General features: G+C 50.4%; 1 protein-coding gene across 1 annotated transcript in view; it reads left to right on the forward strand.

The window, feature by feature from the left end:
- Positions 1 to 13283: 13283 nt before the first annotated feature.
- GATA2 (GATA binding protein 2) overlaps positions 13284 to 24229 on the forward strand; it is a 39740-nt gene continuing 28794 nt past the window's right edge. Inside the window, exon 1 of the mRNA XM_061551817.1 lies at positions 13284 to 13626. The gene's annotated coding sequence lies outside the window, so the exon portion shown is untranslated. The remainder of the gene's footprint in view (positions 13627 to 24229) is intronic.

The following is a 24229-nucleotide window of genomic DNA, read 5'->3' on the forward strand; positions in this document are numbered from 1 at the left end:
TGATTCACAAAGCAATCCTCTAACCGCTGCCCCACAGCTTCTCAAAGTGTTTGTATATAGGCCACCACTATACAGCTCTACCACTCCTGCGTATGCATATAGGCTACCATATATATGCAATATATATATGTACATATGAAGAGGCGCAAATCAGAGCCTCTATCTTATCTCGAGGGTACACACAACGCCGCCTTGCCCAGGTTCAATCAAAGTGACAGGTCGCCTTTCAATGGCAGAGTTAATACTGAGGCCGGCCCTTCACACAGCACACACACAGCACACACACTTAGTGCACACATACAGCACACACACACAGCACACACTCAGTGCACACACAGCATACACAGCACACGCACACAGCACACACACAGCATACACAACAACACACAGCACACATACACACAGCACACACTCAGCACACACACAGCATACACAACAAACACACAGCACACGTACACAGCACACACAGCACACACTCAGTGCACACACAACACACACAGCACACTGCACACAGCACACACACACAGCATACACAACTAACACACAGCACACAGCACACACAGCACACACACAGCACACACACATAGCACACACTCAGTGTACACACAACAAACACACAGCACACATGCACACATACACACAGCAGACACTCAGTGCACACACAGTATACACACACAGCTCACACTCAGTGCACACACAGCACACACACAGCACACACACACAGCACACACTCAGTGCACACACAGCACACACAGCACACGCATACATCACACACACAGCATACACAACAAACACACAGCACACATACACACAGCACACATACACACAGCACACACAGCACACCTCAGTGCACACACATCATACACACACAGCTGACACTCAGTGCACACACAGCATACACACACATACACCTCGCAGTTCTAGCTGTACCATAGCCCGCTCTCCATACGTACAGCGACAGCGCCGTTATTTTTTATTTAACTTTTCCTGCTACCGCTCGTCCCTCCACTCTCTCCAGCGACCTTTCCTCCATCCTCCTCTCGCAAGCTGCTGGTCGCATAACAACAAGGGGAGAGGGCAAGTCATACACAATGCGTGTCACTCCACTGCTGGATGAAGGCGCATTCTTTTTGCCATCAGGCCGCGTCGGCCGTTAGGGGGAATTCTAGATTTGAAGCTTTCGTGACTGCAATGATTCATATTCTTAGGTTTTTTTTAGGTAAAGCCAGGTAGGTGAAAAATTAAATTAATACAAGTTAAATAAAAATAAAATAAAAATCACGACGTTTCGGAGGCAACACAAGCTTCCTCCGAAACGTCGTGATTTTTATTTTATTTTAATTTTACTTTTATTAAATTTAATTTTAGTTAGGGGGAATGTTCCATCATACCTCACCGTGCTGGTTCAGTGCGGCTGGATTGGGGCAGTGCGGGATTATCCTCGTAGCTACGGGCCCCGCACTTTCAAGGGCCCCGCGCTAAATGCTTTGAAGTTATCAATTCCGGTTGAGTGATTCTGCACTTGCTCTATTACTATAGTACTATACTGCCTTAAATTTTTGTGAACGACTGTGTGTTAGCGATTTGTCGTATTATCTGGCCGTATAGCAAGTGAAAACATGCAATTACTTTACTGTGCAAGTAAGAAATTTGTGTTTTAATATTTCTATTTTTTTCTCTATTTAGGGCCCCTTTATAACATATGCTACAGGCCCCGTACTAACTTAATTCGGCACTGGGTTGCGGGTAGGGTAGGGTGAGGAGGTAAACTTCCGACTTCACTCGCCACCGATGTTAGCCGTGGTCCGGAATCGAACTCAGCGAACAGCGCATTGCGCTAACCGATGCGCCACCGCTCCTCCCGAAACATTTAGTGCCATGCGAAACGTAAATGTGACGCGGTGCCGAAGCAATCCACTGCGATATTAAATACGCACTTGAGCGTGATGTGTCTGTAATTTAAGATCTGAGATAGCGTGTGCGTATACATGTGTGTTTATATTGACAGTGTTACATTGGTATTAGATATAGTAACCTAATGGCTGTTTTTGGTGGGGGGAGGACAAGTAGTGTTTGCGTGTGTATATATCTGTGTGTATGTATGTGTGCCTGTGTATTGTTTCTGTGTGTGTATTCAAGTGTGTGTGTGAATGTATTTAAGTGTTAATATGCGGGAGTGACTTTGTGTGTGTGTGTGTGGGCGGGGGAGGGGGGCGGTAGTGTAGTGGTTAGCGCGCTGCGCTATGCACCCGGCCACCCAAGTTCGATTCCTGCTCTACACAAGCGCCGGTCCTGGGCCTCGCCTAGGTCGACTCAGTCTCAAGTTAGCACCCGGTGCCGTGTGTTAGAATAACAACTGGGGAGACAAAGGCGGCCGGACGTGGTGCTAGCCACTCACCCCCTTGTGTGTCGTTCCGACCTTCATAGCACTTGCCCCAACGATCTGTAAAAGGCAATGCGGGGGAGCTTTGTCTTTCTTTTTGGGAAATCAAACGACGATCATCATCCCAGAACCAAGCTATGGGATTCAGGTCAGGTTTGACATCACAATACTTTAATCAAACAATGAGTAAGACAATAGACGATGATTCTGATGCGATGACGGCGATGACGATTACACGTAGGCACGCGTGTACGACACACACACACACAACTAGGTAAGAAAGATAAACAACAACAACAACAACGAACGACACTAAATGACAGATGACGTTGAGTCGAGCTGTGGCCGCACGCGTGCGAGCCGTGCGCTGTTTCCGGAGAGAGAGCGAGAGGAGGTGGTGGTGGTGGTCGTGGGAGAGAGGGGAATCAAACACTCTCGGCACGCTCCCCTCTGAGAGCGGCGGAGAGACGAGGGGAGAAGGGAAGACGGGAGGAAGGAAGAGCGGCCGGGAGGGAGGCACAGGGCAGGCAGGCAGGGCAGGGAGGCAGGGACACGCACGCGGACATCATCCCGCTCGAAGCCATCGCGAGAGGAGGTTGCTGTTGGCAGCTTGAGCCTCGGTGAGACGAATGCGGCAGTGGGTAACCGCGCGTCACGTTAGATGGATGGTTTGTAATTCACCCTGCTGTGTAATTGACGGGAAATGCGCGCGGATAAAACGGCCGGATTTGAAAATTGAGACCTGTTTATTCATTATTTGTATTACTGTTGTTGATGTATACGTTAGCGTCGTCTCGTTGCGCGATTTGTGTTGGCACATTGCGCGAGCGGTGTTTGTTTGTGTTTACGCCTTTAACGCACACGTGGTGGTGGGGCAATCGCATTGCGGGCTGCGCGTAAACACGCGGGCCCAGCGCGCTCACAACAGAGACCGGCGTCACGTCGGCAAGGCGCACAATGACACGAACGCCTGACGGTGACACAATCATCGACAGCGTCTTGTCAATCCACTGCTGGATGAAGGCCTCTCTCCCGATGCCCCGTTGGTCATGGAGCGCCGGGGAGCGGGAGGGGAGGAGCGTGGGGTGACCATACTTCACCACGCTGGTCAATGCGGGTTTTGTGATGGGGGAGGGGTACGCTCTGATCGGTTCAGATACCACTCCGCTTGTAGTTGGGTTCACTCTCCAACACACCGGTGCTGCTGTACTAGTAACGAACTGGCATGTTATATTTACGTTACAAACCTTACTAATTGGCTGTGTCGTCGGGTGGTGGCGGGATTAACGACATATTTATATATTTATGCGATCTAACCCAAAAAAAAACTTGTATCCATGGATGATGTTGGTCGCGAAAGGCTACGAGTTAAACGTACCACTTCGCTACTCAGCGTGCTGCCTGATGGCTGTAAGCGCAATGCGCTAACCACAGCGCCACCGTTCCACCGACAACCATCTATCTTATAAGTACCACAAACACAGAGCGGCTGTGTGATGCATCCCTGCTGCTGCTATTCCTCGCCTTAAATAAACATCAAAAAGCCCCGAGAAATACAAACAGGTTACGCATGCGCGGGGGCGCGCTCGCGCTACGAGTTAAGGCGGCGGATTGGCCCGGCACAATTGCCATTATGAATGCTAGTTTATTCCTTTAATAACATTTTCTTCTTTTTAACACGCGCGCACACACACACACACAAATCTGGCGGCGTAGTCGTCTCGTGTTGCGCGCGCTCGACTTAAACGGGGGAGCCTCCTCGTTCAATGCCCTGCCATTGTGTGTGCGCGCGCGCGCGTGCGTCTTTTTTGTGTTGCGTGGCTTGGTGGGTCGGTGGGGGAGGAGGGGGAGGAGTAGACAATAGCGGACGAGAGGGCCAGCGGGCCCTGCAGTGGCACGTGGCGCCGTCAAATGGCACCTGGCGACTCACGTGCGACCCGTGAGGAGAGGCGGTCGGGGTGGGGTGAGGGCGGGTGCCCAGTGAGAGATTTCCATGACATTAAGGAGGAGGAGAGGGGTGGGGGGGGGAATCCGCACTCGGCGAATGCAGTTGGCCTCTTCGCAGCCCCGCGGCTTAGATCAGCCACAATGAATGGGAGCGGTGGTGGTGGGGGGGTGGTGAGCTACGCGTTACAGGGGGTTTAGACTCGAGTTGTGTCAAGCCCGGCACGGTGGCGTTAGAGAGACGAGACTAAGGGTTGATCAGTATTAATGCATTAATGGGATGAGCGCTTTCGTTCGTACGTGCCCGCGTTTAGCCTTATTTTGTTTGTCTGTCCAACTGTTTAACTCGATCTATATTCATTAATCCGTCCAACTGTTTATGGAAATCTCTGTTCATTTATCTGTCCAAGTGTTTATCTAGGTATTGAAATTGATGTGTCTCTCCAACTTTTATCTAGATATCTGTTTTTTTTATCTGCCGGGTTACGTAGTAATCAATCAATCTGTATCGGTTCGGATATCAATATTTGTAGGCAATTTAAACCATACTCTCTGTACAATAACAAGAGGCATTTTGACTTCTAGTATTTTCAAGCGAATATATTTTGGGTGCGTCTTATACTGTCATGTCTTGTGTGTGTGTGGCTATGTTCTGATTTGTAGGGAGCGGTAGTGCAGCGGTTAGCGTGCTGAACTACAAACCCTGGCTGTCCGCCTTCGATTCCTGCTCACGGCCAACACGAGTGATAGCGATTATCTGAAATGGTCCTGTGCCTCCCGTAGGTCCACTCAGCATCAAATGGGTACTTGGTGTAAATATCGCTACGATGGAGACAAAGGCGTTCGGGCGTGGTGCCGACCGCCCACCCCCTCGTGCGCCGTTCCGGCCTTCATAGGTGCTCGCTAACGGCACTTGCCCCAACAGTCTGTTACAGGCTACACGGGGGAGCTTTGTCTTTGATGACCAGGTTGGTATACATTTATTGACACCGAGCACAAGCTTAGGGCCTGCCTCCTTCTTTCCAGAGCAGAAGAGAATACGTTCCCATCTTTGTCAATGGCATCAATCTGCGAGCACCATTTGGAGATGCATTGTGGCGACGATAATGATGGCCACGGCTCTGGAAGGACGTCATCCAACAGTAGACGTTCAAGGCAATGGTCCTTCACCAAAGCTTAAATGGACGGTGCATGTTACACGTAATCACACGAACACATACATTCCGTAGCTATTCATGTTCTTATCATAGATGTAATAATTATGTTGCACGGTTTATAATTGCATGGTCGGGTGCATTATAGCTTGACGAAATAATAGTGGCTATAACAACCGCTCATTGTGGTGTATGCTGCAGCACATCCATCCACATTGTTTACCGTATTGCCCTTTGTCAATCCACTGCTGGATCAAGGGCTCAACCACGCCGTGTCGGTCCATGGGGTGGCGGGGTTAATAGACCATACTTCACCACGCTGGGCACTGCGGGTTTTCTGAAGAGGCGAATCCCAGGATACCCATGGCTCGCTGCCGATGTGATCAGCGGAGTCTGGAATCGAACTCGGGTCGCAGGAGATTCTTCACGGGCGAAAATGCGCAGACCAGCACGCTACCGCTTCCCCGTGCACCCCCACCACAGCGGTGCCCACGTGGCGCAGCGCCAAACGGCACCGCGCTCACGACGATGCCCTCTTACGTGACTCTACCCATCGGGAGGGGGGGGGGGCTGCGTGAAATGCACGCGGCGCTTTATGCCCCCCTTGCTCTGCTCGGCGGCATCGGCGGCCTGAGATGCGAGATGCCCAGTCGGAGTTCGAGCAGGCGACGGTGGCGGCGGCGCGAACGCCACTTTTTATTTTATTCATTTTAACGCGTGCCGGTTGTGCGGGGTTTTTCCTTTAAAAAATATTCAAAGCACTTCAACCACCACCACCCCCACTACCCACCCATCCACCAAAAGACACAATGCGGAGCGCGCGAACGAGTTGTTGAGGCTAATCCTCCGCGCGCGTTCGTGAGCGCTTTGTTGGGACCGCTCGGCAAACACCGCGCGGCGGCTTAAGACGACGACCACGAGGAGGAGGAGGCGAGACCGCGAGGGACAATCGCGTGGCACGCTTTAGCGCGTGGCACGCTTTAGCGCGTGGCACGCTTTAGCGCGTGGCACGCTTTAGCGCGTGGCACGCTTTAGCGCGCTAAAGCGTGCCGCGCCGGGGTGTGAGCTCCGTGCAGTCCGCCAGCCCTGCTCTCTGTTGCCACCAGTCCCTGTATAAGGGGCGATGTGCTCGGCTCTATGTAACAGGCGATATACTCGGCTCTACCCACCAGCGTCGAAACCAGCCACTTTATAAGAGGCGTTGTATATGCCAGCCTCTATTCCACTCTTGTTGTCGCTATACACAAGCTTCTTATCTACCGGCTTCTATTCACCAGTACCCTATATAACAGGCTGCATGTCAGCCTCTACATCGCAGGCAATATATCAGCATCTATAGCAAAGTCTATACCATCATCTATATATACCAGGTTATGTACCAGTCTATATGCCAGCTTCTATTCTAGGCTAAATCATCATCAGCAGCAGCAGCAGACCCATCACTCTGACTATTATCATCACCAACACGAGAATCGTCACGAACTGCGCTCCTACAACAAAGCCAAAGATCCCCCGTATAGCATTTAACAGACTGTAGGGGCAAGTGCTGTTAGCGAGTAGCACCTATGAAGGCCGGAACGGCACAGGAGGGGGTGGGTGGCCAGCACCACACCCGGCCGCCTTTGTTTCTCTTGTGGCAATGTTAACCACACACCGCAACTAGGGACTCATTTGAGGCTGAGTCGACCTAGGGGAGGCCCACGACCGGTTCAGATATCGTCACTGGTGCTGGTGGCCGTGAGCGGGAATCGAACTCGGGTCTCTGGGTTCGTAGCGCAGAGTAGCGCTAACCGCTGCACTACCGCTCCCCACTCATAGAATGGACACCTCCATACATACGCAATCATTTACACACACATAGCGTACATGAATAAGATTATATTCCTATAGATAGAGGCAGATATACACACAACTACATATACAATTATATATATCCTTACGATATACAATTGAACACATATTTGCCAACATTGTAATAGTGTGTACTGTATACATATATACGCAAACCTTACCAACACATTGGTACACACATATACTGTATAATTACACATATGCTGTACACACACATGCGTGTTTACGTGCAACAATTGTGTCGTACATGCCTAGTAATAATTAACACTTGAAAAGAATGCACACACACCTACAGACGTGTTCTACTCACACGATACACAGTTATCCATACGCGCACATACACGCGAACCCAATGCATCACAAATCGACAGATTCACGCGTGCAACCCGCACCACCTAACATAGAGGCAAAGATAAAGACCCCCTCACCGCCCCCGCCACCTCTCCCCATAGCCTTGCACAGACAGCAGCGGGCAAGGGTGATCGGGTTCGCAGCGCTGTGCGCCAACCACTGCGCCACCGCTCCACACACACACATACAAAGATCCCCCGTATAGCCTTGAACAGAGTGCTGAGGCAAGTGCGTGTAGCACCTCTGAGGGCGGGCGTGGCACACTAGGGGGGGGGAGGGAGGGGGGGGGTGGCCAGCACACCACGCCCGGCCGCCTTTGTCTCCCCAGTTTAAGTGGCGATGTTTATACATCGCACCAGCTACTCATTTAAGGCTGAGTAGACCTAGGGGAGCCCCAGGAGCGGTTCAGATTATCGTCACCGATGTTGGCCGTGAGCGGTCGCCGGCTTCGTAGCCGCAGTGCGCTAACCGCTGCGCCCCCGCTCCTCACACACGCGCACACACACACGTACACACACACGTACACACACACGTACACACACGTACACACACGCGTACACACGCACACACGCACACACAATTGTGTCTTCACACACAACTTACCTTCGCGCGGGCCCTGGCTCTGTTTAGACGGCTCTCATTTAAACGGCGACCGCGCTTTCCAGGCCGCGTATGTGTGTGGGGCGCGTGTGTGTGTGCGTGTGTCCGTGTGTGTACGTGTGTGTGTGGTGCGCGTGTGTGTGCGTGTGTGGTGTGCACCCGAGTGTGTATGTGTGCGTGTGGTGTGCCCGTGTGTGTACGTGTGTGTTTGCCCGTGTGTCCCTGTGTACGTGTGTGTGTATGTGCTCGTGTGTGTCAATGGTGTGCACCCGTGTCTGCCCGTGTGTGTGTGCACCCGAGTGTGTGTACGTGTGTGTGTGCGTGTGGTGTGCCCGTGTGTGTGTGTGGTGTGCCCGTATGTGTGTACGTGTGTCCGTGTGTGTACGTGTGTACCCGTGTGTGTCTATGGTGTGTACCCGTGTGTACGTGTGTGTATGGTGTGGTGTGCACCCGTGTGTGCCCGTGTGTGGGTTGTCGCAACGAGAGGCAACATTAATCCGGCGCACACACACACATTCACGGCCACCGACAAGCGCTGCGAGCCTCGCTGGGCGACAGCGCGTCCGCTTGGGTGCCCCGGCGAATACACGCGGCGCAATGCGTCCCGGGGAGCATAGTGCGAGTCAACATTTTCATTGGGAAAACGAACGAACGAACGATCGAACGAACGATAAGGACGTTCCGCGGAAGCTTGACGACTTCGCGGTCATTCAGGAGGGAGAGATGCGGGCTCGCGGTACCTCGCAGACCGCAAAACGCGTCGACGGGGATTTACTCGAAATGGGAGAATTCTTGCAATGAATTGCGCGATTATATTCTCATTCACAGAGATGGAGCGAATCGGTGGTTGCGAAGCTACGCTGCGCGTTGTGTGTGTGTGCTTCTCCCCCCCCCCCCCGCCTAAACTCCTAATATAATGATACTAATAACAAGCCACAACGGACTGTGTTGACAGTAGCTTCGTTTTTTTTACAGGGACAACGTAGACATTATATTTAAAAAGCGTCAACACCGCCTTGTAACGGTACAGTATTATATAATAGGTTTGCTGTTTCTGGCTATCGCTTCTGTTGAGCTGAAGAACGCTTACCAAAAAAAGGGTCGTTGCCCGAAACGTCAGCGAGGCATAGGCGACGCATCGCTGCGAGGGTGCGAGTTAAAATACCGCGGTTGACGATGGACATCAGGGTGGTGCGTGGGGTCTGTCGAGAATTCGTGTGCCGATTTGGTGAGGTTGGTTAGAACGTGCGGCAATATTAATATATTTACCGACTGATCACTTGCTTATTAATTTCAGCTGTATCGAATACTCCCGACTGCTCAATAAACACGTGGGCTATTCATTTAAACGTGTGACCGTGATGAAGCGAGAGTCTTACTATAACGGATGCATCGATGTTCATGAATACAACTCAATACGCAGCACCAGCAGCAAACGCTACAAAGACGTAGATGCCCCGTATAGCCTTCAACATGCTGCCCGGGCAAGTGCTGCTAGGGAGCAGACGCACTGATGAAGGCAGGGACGGGCACACGAGGGGATGGGTGGCCGGCACCATTCGCGGCCGCCTTTGTCTCCCCAGTGGCGATGTTTACTACGCACCACACCAGGTACTGCACTTGAGGCTGAGGCGATCTAGGGGAGGCCCCAGGACCGGTTCATATAATCGCCAACGGTGTTGGCCGTGAGAGCGAATCGAGCTGGGGTCGCCGGGTTCATCGTGCAGCGCGCTAACCGCTGCACCACCGCTCCCCAATACACAAAGACAAAGATCCCCGCATACAGCCTTCACGGACTTTGGTGGCAAGTGGGTTAGCGAGCACACCATGACAAAGATCCGCCGTATAGCCTGACCATACTGTAGGGGCAAGTGCTGTTAGCGAGCACCTATGAAGGCCGGAACGGTACACGAGGTGGTGGGTGGCCAGCACCACGCCCGACCGCCTTTGTCTCCCTAGTGGCAATGTTTACACACCGCACCAGGTACAAATTTGAGGCTGAGTCCACCTAGGGGAGGCCCGGGACCGGTTTAGATAATAGTCACCGATGTTGGCCATGAGCGAGAACACACACACACACGTGCGCGTGCGCACGTGGAACACGTCTACTTACGTACCAACCACGTACGTACCCGGCACGTAACTCACACGTGATCACGCGTTCGTGACGCGTTCGTGACGCGTTCAAGTCGAGTCGTCACAATAGGGGGGGGCGGGGGTGGGGATTGGCGGTGGTTCGGCTGGCTACCCACGCTGCGATACAAACTCGCCTTACACGACCCCCTTTCATTCTGGGCCAGGGCTCGCGACACGAAGCGGACCTCGGAGTGGTGGTTGATGTCTGGCAACCGCTCTCACAGTCTCATATTCCAGCGATGGACCCGGCATGGGCCAGGGTGGTGAAGTATGGCCAAACAACGTTACCCCAACGCCGGACATGGCGTAAGGAAGGGAAGGAAGAGGTTTAATCCGGCAGTAGATTGACTGAAGACTATACGAGCGCGCATGTATCTGTGTGTGTGTGTGCAGTCAGTCTCCAATCCTCACCAGCCACTCCATCCTCTGTATTCATGTGCTATGAAGTAATTGTTCCTTACTCGAAACGTCGCATATCATATTTGTTTGGCTCGATTGTATTGCCACAGTGCTATCCACTGATATGCTAATGGGGTTTTTTTTTGTCTGCGTTCGTTACGTATCTATGTGCTTCGCTGGTATATTATTTATACGAATTATCGTGTCCCGTTGTTCACAAGGGGATGTGTTAATAATACAGTACGTGGGAGCAATGGCGACTGCCGTGCGTTGCTGGCAAGAAGACGCCTTCCATGGCGGCCACGCGGTCATGCCGAGGGGAGATTCTCGAACCGACTCGTGGCCTGGGGTTATCGCGCAAGAACGGATCGGTCCGTGCCGATCCGCTTCGTCCACCGAGAGCCCAGAGCCATGCGTGACAACAGCGGTCGGACACCGCAAGGGCCGAATAGCTGACACGTGTTCATTACACGTGTCAGGGAGGGGGGGTATTTGATTCCCATGCTCGCTACAACACTGGCCTCTGTGTTGTAGGCCTATACACGTGCAGCGCAATTGTCGAGTGCGTTATGATTCTGTACGCCTGTCTGTATGTATGTCGTTGCTTATGTATGGTTACCTGTTATTGTGTCTGTGCATGCGTGTCCGTGTGTGTGTGCGTGGTTTGCGTATGTTGGAGGGGATCGATAGAGTGCAGTGGTGGCTAGTGTATTGCGCTAGAGTTCGATTCCCGCTCACAATCTTGAGCAGTGGCGGATATTTGAACCGGTTTCTCGGTCGCCCCTAGGTCGACTCAGCCCTGAATTAGTTATCGGGTAACGGTTTTGTAAACATCAGCATTGGGGAGACAAAGGCGGCCGGGCGTTATTGTTGGTTTACGCATGCCCTCGTGCACCGTGCCGGCCTTTGAAAGGTTCTCGCTGAGAGCACTTTTCCCAAGACTCCCTTAAAGGCTATACTGGTTGGCTTTGTATGTACATGTATATGAAGGTATATTTGAAGGTATATTTGTATTCCTATCCGGTTCCACTTTATAATTGTTTAACATATGTCAGGAACATTGATGTTGTATGATGACCTCATATAGATTTTTAGATTGGCAATATTGTACGCAGTTTTCTTTTTTACAATTTATAAAAGACCACATGATTGTGTATTCACGTTTGTATCTGCGTATGTATTGTTATCGGTGTGTTTATTGGAGGTGCAATTAACATTTGGGAAATATTAAATACTGCAAAGCCCATAGTTTGAATGTTATCTGCCCGATGCATAAATATATATTGGTGTATAAGGGTATATTTTAATTAAATGGCAGGTTTTAGGATAATAGCGTGTGCATTAGTCCTGTAATGTTAACCACAAACATACTCTATATGTTCTTAATAATATCACTGAAATGCCCTATCATAGACTGAATTTACAATATAGATAAATGAAGCAGGTCCTCTATTATATCATCCACCTCTTATCTCTCTTTGAACGCGGACACAAACGACGATTTCTTAAAACACAGAATAATTATCAAAAGTATTACTTCAGAATCTGCACACGTGACCCTCCGGTTCATATTTTGTGTTTTTACGCATTGTTACATAAACATGCGCATAGAATTATTGTCATCAAGCATACTAAATACCAAGTTGTCAAGACACATATATAAATATGCGAGGGTGAATACGCCTTAACAGACTGTGCTGTTTGCGAGCACCCATGAAGGCCGGCACGGCACAGCATCCCGCCCGGCCGCCTTTATCTCCCCAGTGGTGATGTTTTTTTTTCACGCCGCACCAGGTACTAGGTTGTCAGAGGGGAGGCCCAGGACCGGTTCAGATAATCATCACTGATTCATAATATAGGTTTTTGGGTCAGATCGCGTTATTTATAAACGCGATCTGACCCAAAAAACCTATCTTATAGGTACACTGACAGCTCTGTGTGTAGGTACGTACACACACACAGACAGCGCTGTGTGTGTAGGTACACACACACAGACACACACATACACACACAGCTCTGTGTGTAGCTACATACACACACACACTGACAGCCCTGTGTGTGTAGGTACATACACACACACAGCTCTGTGTGTAGCTACATACACACACACACACTGGCATCTCTGTGCATCAACGCAATTGTTCTGCGTCGAGGAGACCCTCGGCTCTGATTGACAGCGCAGCGGAGCGGGGAGATCAACCCGGAAGGGAAGGAGAGAAGACGGAGGGAGGGGAGAGCCAGCGACGCTCTGTGCAGGCGGTGTGCTCGCCCTGCCCGCGTGTGTGTGTGTGGTGGGTGTGCGTGGTGGCGAGCAGAGAGAGAGAGTGGAGGGGGGAGAGAGGAGGAGGGAGGGGAGAGGGAGGGGTGGGTGGGTGGGTGGGTGGGAGGAGGTGGCAGACTTTGAGACCCAGCCCAGACCGCACACATAAGGAGGCATGTATGTCTCTCCAGCCTCCCATCATAAACTCTCTCTCTCTCTCGCTCTCTCCCCGCATTCTCGCTCGCATAACACTCCCCCGTCCACACACACAAGACGCTCCTCCTCCTCACTCGCTTTCTTCTCCGCGTCTCCCCGAGTCGCTGTCACATTCAGCTCGCTCGCTCTCTTGCGCGCTCTCGCTCTCCGTGTATACGCGTGGTTGGTGGTGGTGGTGGTTGGTGGTGGTGCCTCTGAGCTTGCACGCTCGCATCTCTACCCACCCCCCCTCTTCCTCGCACGCTTCGAAGCGCTGCAATAACCTCCCCCCCCACCCCCCCCCCCCCGGACTCAAACACGGCGAGCGCGGCTTGGCCTGCCGCCGTGCACAGGTGAGCAAGCGACTCGTGCGCGTTTCTCTTTGTCGTCGTTCGGAGAACGAAAGCGAGGAACGAAGGTTGTGAATGGACGAGAGTTGGGGCGTTCGTGGCTTGCGAAAGGATGCTGCGGTGCTGGCAACTGCTTCTTCTGCTGCTGCTGTTGCTGCTGTTGCAAGTTCATCTTGTATCGTTGAGATTTTAAAAAGTCGCCAACTTACCGGCGCTGATGTCCGAGGTTAAGTGGGCATTTGCCCTTCCATTAGTGGCCGGCTCTGATACAGTAGTACACGTGTGTGTGTGGTTGTGTGTGGTGTGTGTGTGGTGGTGTGTGTGTATACGAGGCACACGCATGCGGGATGCACGCTTGCATGCGTAGAAGAACACGCGGATGAATGCATGCAATTGAGTGAGCGATTTAAAGGTTGGGGGGGGGAGGATAGCAGAAGCGTGATAATGTGATGTAAAAAAAAGACAAAGATCCCCCGTATAGGCTTTAACAGACTCTGAGACTTTGAGGGGCAAGTGCTGTTAGCGAGCACCTATGGAGAGCGGCAAGGCACACGAGGGGGGTAGGGGGGGGGGTGATCAGCACCACGCCCGGCCGTCTTATGTCTCCCGAGTGGCGATATTTACACATCGTACTCATTTGAGGCCGAGTCGACCTAGGCGAAGTTGGCGCACACACAACACAACACACACTCGTGTGCGAGTGGGTGTGTGTGGTGTGGAGTGTGACATCTTCGACTTACGCGCGCGAGTTGTACGCTCTCCGGCTCAGTCGTGGCACGCGCGTTCGTCCACGATGCCAGACCCCCCCGTGTGACCGTGAGAGACGACATTGGATTTGCCTCGACTCAACTTACGCAACGCGAAAGCTTTTGTCCATTTTTTTTAATCAGTGGAATGTATTGCGGGCAAAAAAAGGGGGGTGCGTGGCCCGAAACGCCAGGCGCCGTGTCAATGATGAATGTGTGAAGGTTTTGTTGTTATTGCCCTGTGTTTGTATGTATATATATAGATGTGTGTGTGTGGGGAGAGGTAGTGTAGCGGTTAGCGCGCTGCGCTATGAATCTGGAGACCTCGGGTTCAATTCCCGCTCACGGCCAACACCAGTGACGATTATCTGAACGGGTCCTGGGCCTCCCCTAGGTCGACTTAGCCTTAAATGAGTACCTGGTTCGGTGTGTAAACATCGTCACTGGGGAGACAAAGGCGGCCGAGCGTGGTGTTGACAACCCACCCCCTCGTGTGCCGTGCCGGCCTTCATAGATGATCGCTAACAGCGCTTGCCCCAACAGTCTGTTGAGGCTACACGGGGGATCTTTGTGATTTGTTTTCTTCTATATGTGTGGGGAGCGGTAGTGTAGCGCTTAGCGCACTGCGCTACAAACCCGGCGGACCCGAGTTCGATTCCCGCTCACGGCCACCAACGCCAGTGACGATTATCATCTGAACCGGTCCGGGGCATCTCCTAGGTCGACTCAGCATCAAATGAGTACCTGGTGCGGTTTGTAAACATCGCGGGCGTGGTGCCGTGGCACTTGCACCCAACATTCTGTTAAGGCTATACGGGGATCTTTGTCTATATATACAGGTACGTGTACTGAATGTTCGTGCACGGCTCGATGTATCTGATACCTCAAGCAAATTGTTGCGCGTACCAAGTACTGTTATCCCACGCGCGATTCTTAGACGACGAGCTTGATTTTCTACGTCACGTAAATATATATTTTGGGTTCGGATCATCTGTATGGCCTTCAAATCGCATCTGCAGAATGATCACTCCAAGACTGACTGTCGTGAAATGCTGTGTTTTGTCACATCGCTTCTTCATTATCCACATGCGGTGTGTGTACACGTGTTTCCTAGCGCAATGTTAGCCGATCTGGAGGTGAAAGAAACATTGTATATGTGATGTTCTCTCGCCTTCATGTGTTTATATTATAATTATGTATCGCCGAGTCCGCATATTATAATCATCATAAAGGCAGCAAGCGATGTTCTTGACCCGTTCGACCCAAATGAGCGACTGTGAATGCGTACATGCGATTATAAACACTATTTATTTTCGAATGTGCGCATCACATATATACACAGCATTTTGCTGAATGAGTCCGTGCGCTGTGCGTATCGATGTTTATTTACACATTGCAGTATTTCCTAAATTATCGTGGTTATATATGTTTGCTGCCTATTAAAGCATGATATTTGTCGATACAGTATTTAAACATGCGATAAATAGCATCAATAGCTATTATTATTAATTATTATTATTAATGATGATGATGGTGATGGAGGAGAAGGATAAGTCAATATTCAATATATATATGTGCAGGCTACAGATGTCGGTTTATATGTACAAACATTATATATATACAGCCCTTTGTCGATCCACTGCTGGATGAAGCCAACAGAGTGTCAAACTACGCGTCTTATATTTTAATGAGTTCGTAGTGCCGTGACTGCACATCACAGACTGCATGGCGTACGGTATATATCCAACGGGGTATTGCATATAATGTCAACTTAATGTTAGTATACACAGAAATGCTGTTTATATATAGACTGTCAATATCATAATATAGACTGTCAATATATACCCCGTTGAATATATGCCGTACGGTTGCACGCAAGCCCTGAACGTATTGACTGCGACTGCCATTATTATCTACGTAACAATATTTCGACTCGTTACTGCTCTGCTTTCGATCCGCTTACATTTGCCACGCGGCGTCGTTTAACCGCCCGTTGTTGTTGTTGTTGCTGTTTGTGTGTGCGTGCGCGCGCGTGTGCGTCTGTGTGTAACTTTACGTGTCTGTGTGTGTGTGTAACTTGGCGTGCGTGTGTGTGTGTGTCAATCTGCGTGTCATCAATGAGTGGTAGTGTAGCGGTTAGCGCTACGATGCGCTACGAACCTGGCGAACCCGGGGTTCGAATCCCACTCACGGCCACCAACAGCGGTGACGATTATCTGAACCGGCCCTGGGCCTCCCCTAGGTCGACTCGGCCTCAAATGCGTACCTGGCGCGGTGTGTAAACATCGCCACTAGGGAGACAAAGTCGGCCGGGCGTAGTGCTGGCCACCTACCCCCCTCATGTGCCGTGCCAGCATTCATAGGTGCTTCTTGCTAACAGCACTTGCCCCAACAGTCCGTTCAGGCTCGTCGGTGGATCTTTGTCATCAATGTGGGCAGATTATTAGCACGTTCGTGTGTTTGTGTGAACGTTTCGTTGATGTACCCCGCCGTGTTTACGCAATAACCACGGGGAAGAACATTTTCCGTAAATAGAAAAAATAATTATGACTGATGGCACTTTTACAGCAACAATTCCATTCGACCCGGGAGCTGCGTTGTGCACGCTGATATAATATCTCGTCTGCTGGTTTTTTTTTTACAACTGAAAAATAATTCCCGGTTTTGATTTATTTCATTGTTGTTTTCATCCACTCTACGCATACTGCATAACAACAGATTTTTTTAAATATATATTCTTTTTATTTTACAAGGTAAGGCCCACTGAGCTATATTTTTTTATAAATTCTTCAGATGCAACCTGGCCACAAATGATAGCTCAACATAGTGGATTATCACGGAGAAATGTAGAGCAGACAAATACTCCAAACGCGTGTTTTTTAAATGTGGGGTGAAAAAGCGGAAGACCCGGGGCAAAATTCACGGTACCAAACATACAGCAGGCGCCAGGGTCGAGCTCGAACCCACGACCTCCTGTATACCAGGCGAGGTAGTTAACATCTCCTAGCCACCGCGGCGCCAGTGTTACCGTCCCTTGGTCTATTGTATATCCAGACTGATAATATCCCGCAGCCACTTGCTCCATCAAGCAAACTCTGGATCAGGTTTTGATCCTTGGGCTCTCATCAGCAGTCAAGCCTCATCAATAACTCAAACCCCTGCTGGGTTTGCCAGGACGTGCGGACGCGCGTGAGATGTGTCCATGCGCGTGCTCGCAGACATTGCTTTCTGGATGAGTGGCCTCCTTATTTGTCTATACTTCACCACATTGGCCAGTGCGAAGTCAGCGTACGGAAGAGTACAGACGATAAAATGAACTGTTAAATGAAGACGGGTATTCAAACGAAGTCCAGCTGACAAAACGGGGGCTTATCCTCTTTTTTTAATATCTCAATATGACATTGGATTCCATCTAAGACTTAATTCCTTTTTGATTTGTGTTCGTCTTCATCGTGTTATATATTGCATTGAACCCACCCCGTATTCCGTCGATATCGCCGTGCTGCATTCTGTGTTGAAGCAAGCTCATGGAATCGCCATCGTCATAATCACCACCACCGTCAGCTCGTGTGCAGCCAGGCGCTATGGGGTGGGAAGGGTGGCGTGGAGGGGAATTGATCAATGGATCGCGGGTCCGTCGGAGATTGCGACGGCTTTGAAAGGCGTCATCTAACAGTGGATCGATCATGGCTCAAGATGACGACGATGATAAGAGGACGTCTCAATTGTGGCTTCTCATCTGGATTTATATAAATATCTTACTATATATAAAGGTCACCACGTGTGTATAGAGATGAATTCCAAGACGTTTGTCGACACGGATGCCACTGGTATTTGGACATGTCTGAATGCACACGGTGAAATGCTAACCTGCGCATTGAGTAACACGTGGATATACAATATAGCAGATACCATTACGTAGCATTCACCTAATGCATACGCATGCGCATAAATATGTGTGTGCGTGTGTCTGTTTTTATGGGTCTCCCCCAGGTCGACTCGGCCTCAAATGAGTACCTGGTGCGGTGTGTAAACATCGCACCGTGCCGGCCTTCACAGGTGCTCGCTAACAGCCTGTTAACAATATACGGGAGATGTTTGTCTTTACTTGTCTCTGTGTAAGGAGCGATGGTGCAGTGGCTAGCCCAGCGGCGCTTACCAACCAGGCGACGCGACTTCGATTCACGCTCACGACTAATAACGGCGGCGAATATTTAAACCGGTCCTGTGCACCCTCTAGGTCGACTCAGCCTTAAATGAGTACCTGGTATGGTGCTTAAACATCGCCACTCGCCGGGGAGACAAAGGCGATATCTCACGCGGGATTAGACAATTCAGGGATAACGTGTAATCTTGTTTATGTATAAATACTACACATTTACCGATTATGCAGCACACATGTGATATGCATAACATAAGTATACATGCAATGCATAACACATTTCCCCCGTATAGCCTCAACAGACTGTTGGGGCAAGTGTTGTTAGCGAGCACCTATGAAGACCGGTACGGGACACGAGGGGGTGGGTGGCCAGCACTTCGCCCCAGGCCGCCTTTGTCTCCCTAGTGACGATATTCCCACATCGCAGCGGGTACTCACTTGAGGCTGAGTCGACCTAGGGGAGACCCAAACCGGTTCAGATAATCGTCACTGGTGTTGGCCGTGAGCGGGAATCGAACCTGGGTGGCCAGGTTCGGAGCACAGCGCATTAACCGCGGTGCTTCTGCCCGCTGTACATATATACACATTCAACCACTTAGGTATTTCAGAAATTGCGTATCAGCTTTAGAATTAGTATAATTATCACGACGTATTCTGCATACACATATGTATTGTGCAGTGCATGCAACACTATACACTATTTTACAAGCGTAAATGTATATTTGTGTGTGTGTATAGATGTTGTATATTATGTTCGGCACATGGTATGTACGTTGAACTTCTTTCGCACAATACGTAGCCAGCGTGCGTTTGTGTTTGACGTTTTGTAAGTGCTGCATGCATGTATGATGTTACGTAGCTACGTCTCGTGTTTCATATGGATACAAACATATATACAGAATATACACATAACAGGCACAATACACGCCATGCAGATATACACACACACATTACTCACATAGTCTATATAAAACACATATGTACATGACACACAATGACACAGCATTTCACATGCATGTTAAGAGTAGGGCTGCACAGTTACATCATGCACACTACACATCCCATTGCGCGTTTATATATGTATATAACACAATTGCATAAATGCAATACAAACTGCACAATACATGGATGTACACATTACTCAGTTACATTAGCATTACATGTATATGCTAGTACATATATGTCTCTTGCATATATGATACGCACACACATAATATACACATACTCTATTCTGCATATAAGTCGCGTATTTATGTAATATAGTAAACTTCGACACGTACATATATACACGAGAGTACATAACACACCTTTACACTTGTGTATAACAAAGACAGAGATCCCCCATGTAGCCTTGGGTAGACTGTTGGGGCAAGTGCCCCTATCGAGTGTTTATGAAGGCCTGGAAGGCGACGAACGAGGGGGTGGTGTGGCTACTAACACCACGCCCGGCCGCCTTTGTCTCCCCAGTGGTGATGTATAAGCACTACTCCAGGTACTCCATAAAGCTGAGTCGACCTCGGGGGGAGGGGTAGCTAGGGGAGGACCCTGTTCGGTTCAAATATTCGCCGTGAGCGGGAGTCGAACTCGGGTGGCCGGGCACGCAGCAGAGAGCAGCGCTGTAACAACTGCACTACCGCTCCCCTGCACTACCGCTGACACACAAAGACAAAGACCCCCCGTCTAGCCTGTAACATACTGCTGGCGCCAAGTGCTGTTAGCGAGCAGCGGCACCGATGAAATCCGGCACGGCACAGGACGGTGATGGCTCGGTTGGCACCACGCCCGGCGGGACTTTGCCTTCCGTGGTGGCGATGTGTGTACTGCACACAGCACCAGGTACTATGTTTTGTTTTTGGAGGCTGATTCGACGCGCACACGGAGGCTACGCGGCATCACTCTGCGCGATTCAACGCAAGCGCGCTGGCTCTTGCGTTGTCTTTCCTTGAGCGCGCCGCCCCTATCAGCGCCGCGGCAGGAGAGGGCTGCCTGCCTGCCCACATTCTTGGCGCTTTGCGGGCGGCCACTGCGCCCAGGGCCACGTGGAGGCCCTGGCCTGGAGCGATTTGACTCCCAGCGGTCAGAGCCGCAAACAGGCCGGGAGTTCGTGTGCGCACCACCCCCCCCCCCCTCCGAGTGAGTGTGCGTGAGACCTGTGGGCCGTGTGTGTGTGTGTGTCAGCTGCGTGTGTGCGTGGGTGAGTCATGCGGTTCACGTGTGCGAGTGAGTCCTGTGGTGAACGCTACGGTGCGTGCGCCCCGTCGCCTCTTCGCAGGCAGCACGCTCAGCGTTGCCCACGTGCACTCGATCTGCGCGGCGTCAGCAGCACGATTGTTTGCATGTAAATACACAGCCAAGACCTCGTGTCTAAATGCGCGCGCGAGTACGCAAGTCCCGCGGCGCCTTGCGTGAGTCCCGCGCTCTGACCCGCGCGATGACAGGTTTTTATTTTTATTTGTGTATTAGTAATCCGCCCTTTGTGTATATAAATTCATGCGTGGGTGCACAGCGCGCGCGCGCATGTGCTGCGCGCGTGATCGTGATGTGGGTGCGTCAGTGCCGTGCTGGTACGCGTGCGAGTGGTGTGTTCATACGTGCGCGCTGTGGTTCGCACGTACGAACGTTCCATTTTTTTGCTATGGTCACTTTTATCGCTTGGCTCTGATCGCCCCGCATTTCGGGAGAATGTACGGAGATACACACAGACGGACAAACACACGCAACTTGCGCGAAATCAGGAGTCCCTACAGTCAAGCCTGTCCGTCTCAAATGGACACTGCTGCACGTGTGCGCGTGGCTTTACCCTGCACGGTAGAACACGTGCAATACGCGCACACGTGTTTAAAATAAAGGGCTATTCAGTTCGGAGTTGTAATATTGAATTATATTGTTTATATAAGCTGATTATATACATACACACAAGAGTCCCCGTGTAGCCCCTGTTGGCGTCAGGGGGGCATCTCCTAAGCGTGGCCGTGTTTGTCTCTCCATCGCTGAAGTCTACACACGAGACTCGGAGCCTATTTAAGGCAGAGTCGACACGACAAGAAGAGGGTCAGTATCGGTTCTATAAAGACAAAGATCCCCCGTATAGCCTGGACAGACTGTTGGGGCAGGTGCTGTTAGCGAACACCTATGAAGGCCAGAACCGCACACGAGGTCGTGGCGATGTTTACACACTACACAAGTTACTCATTTAAGGCTTAGTCGACCTAGGGGAGGGCCAGGACCTGCTCAGACAATCGTCACTGATTTTGGCCGTGAGCGGGAATCGAACTCGGGTCGCCTGGTTCGTAGCGCAGCGCGCTAACCGCTACACTACCGCTCTATAAACAAAGACAAAGACAAAGATCCCCCGTATAGCCTTAACACACGCACACACGCACTCACGCACACACACACACGAGTCATACGTGGAGCATGACCTCTCTTGAATTGCCTTTCATTGGACAAAGCGTTTGGAAATGACATTTGACGTGATCCGTAAAGGTGGTTGCCCTTACCCCATTAGTCCTCTCGACTGTTTAAATTCCACACTGCATTTATATATATACACACACATACAGTATATATATACTGTATATATATACTGCTGTGGAGAAACCTCTGCGTGCCTAATGTGTCCCAGCGAGTTGGGAGGGATATGCGCATCGTACGCATGATAACAAATACAGCACAGTCGATCCACTGCTGAACGAAGGCTCTCCTAGCGCCGCTAACCACCCAAAAATAATACATTTTACTCAATGTATACAATTCAGATATCGACTACACAAATACGCGTCTGCGTATGAATATATAGAAATTTCTCACACGACCCATTATCCGCCATTATCGGGGTAGTGCGTCATTTCAGCGGTATTGTCTCAAGACAAGCAAACTCTGCATGCACCGGTTTCGAGTCGCGGTAGCTCTAGATTTGAAGCTTCCGTGACTGCAAGGATTCATATTCTTGGGTTTTTTCGGTAAAGTCGGTAGCTCATCAGCAGCATCGAGGCGTTGCTCGGATCGATTGCTGGTGACCTGCCCATCTTGTCGGCAGTTCACCCTCTCTGGACGCGAACCTATAGAGGTCTACACGACTCCAAAAAGGCGACGCTTATGATTACTTCGAGAAATTCACGCACACACGTACGTGTCAACATACGCGATTTGCGAGTTTACGTACCGGGTCTACGCTCTCTGAATACTAATGCATTGATACGAACTAATGCATTGATACGGACTAATGCATTGATACGGACCAATGCATTGATACGAACTAATGCATTGATACGGACTAATGCATTGATAGGGACCAATGCATTGATACGGACTAATGCATTGCGTGCGTCGCCGTGCATGTTATGGTAAATGAATTACGGTGACAGTTACGTCTGCATTGCAACCAGGTGCACTCGTGCACGCGCATTAACGCAGAGCGAACATGCATGTTTTGTCAATGATTACCTGTGAAGACATCGACATATGAACACTCGTGTGCATTGCACACGTGATTTTAGGTTCACAGTGTGGCCGGTAACGTCGGTGGGTGACCTCATGTCGCCGATTTGTGTTGTTTAAAAAAAAATGAGAGCATAGCAGAGTGATGTTATTACATCGGCTAGCTGTAATCATTACGGGATCGAGGTGATGATGATGGTGGTGGCGGTGGTGGGTGTACAGGTTAGCCTCGAGCGTACTTCAAATGAATTGTTTTCATTTTCAACAAGCAAACAACACGCGCGCACACACACACACACAAACACACACACACGATTGAAATCTTTGGTTGAACCTCACGATACCCAAAACCGGCGTCAGCCTTTGGAATTTGGTGTTCCCACGCAGGGCGTAATCGCTCTAGCCAGTCTCCGCGTCTCTGAGCGGGTGCTCGCTCACGTGGCCCGCGACTGCTCACAGGCCCGAGAGCAAGTGATCTCAAGGGTCTTGCTCGATCCACTGCTGGATGCACGTCTCTCTCCCCACCCCCACCACTCTCCCACCCTTCCCCGCACCCCTCACCGCCCAACCGGCGCACGCCTGTCTCTCTCTCTTTCTCGAGAAGCGAAATATGTAACAGCAAACGTGCAAGGGGAGAGATGCTCGTTTGTAGCAGGCACTGACGCGTAAATCAAATACAAAGCCAACGCGTTCGTTATCAACGCTGGCTTACGAGCAGAACACAAATACGAGGCTGACGTTTCGGGCAAGGGTTCTTGTATGGAGCGAAGAGAGTGTGTAGAGGGCAGAGAGATTGACTGACTTGTAGCTGTAGAATGCAATGTACCTGTTTCTATCAAGCATATAATCTTATGCTTAATGTTACATTCCATCTAATTAAACTCGACATTACTGCCAGCGGAATATACAGCAAACTGTCTAGATCGATGATGGTGTTGATGATGACAGTGTTGATGGTAATGATGAGGTGATGAAGGCGATGATGATGATATTCGTGGGAGTTTTACGGCAATTACCACACCGGAGCAGCTAGCTCCACAACCGACTTCATTTTGAGTGAGCAGTTGCACAAATCAGAATCAGTATTTGAATTTATCCTCGAGGAATCAGACGAAATTTGAAGCTCTTTTTTAACAGATGTCCAGGTCCAGTAGGGGCGGATCAGCGAGTAACAACAACAAACATTGCGAAAAAAAACTCCACTAACGATAGGAGCGCAAAGTAAGAGAAACGTTAGGCAAATCACGAAACATTCATC

This window comes from Lethenteron reissneri, chromosome 15 (assembly GCF_015708825.2).
Source record: "Lethenteron reissneri isolate LAM-NWPU_2019-01 chromosome 15, ASM1570882v1, whole genome shotgun sequence".
NCBI classification, from domain to species: domain Eukaryota; kingdom Metazoa; phylum Chordata; class Hyperoartia; order Petromyzontiformes; family Petromyzontidae; genus Lethenteron; species Lethenteron reissneri.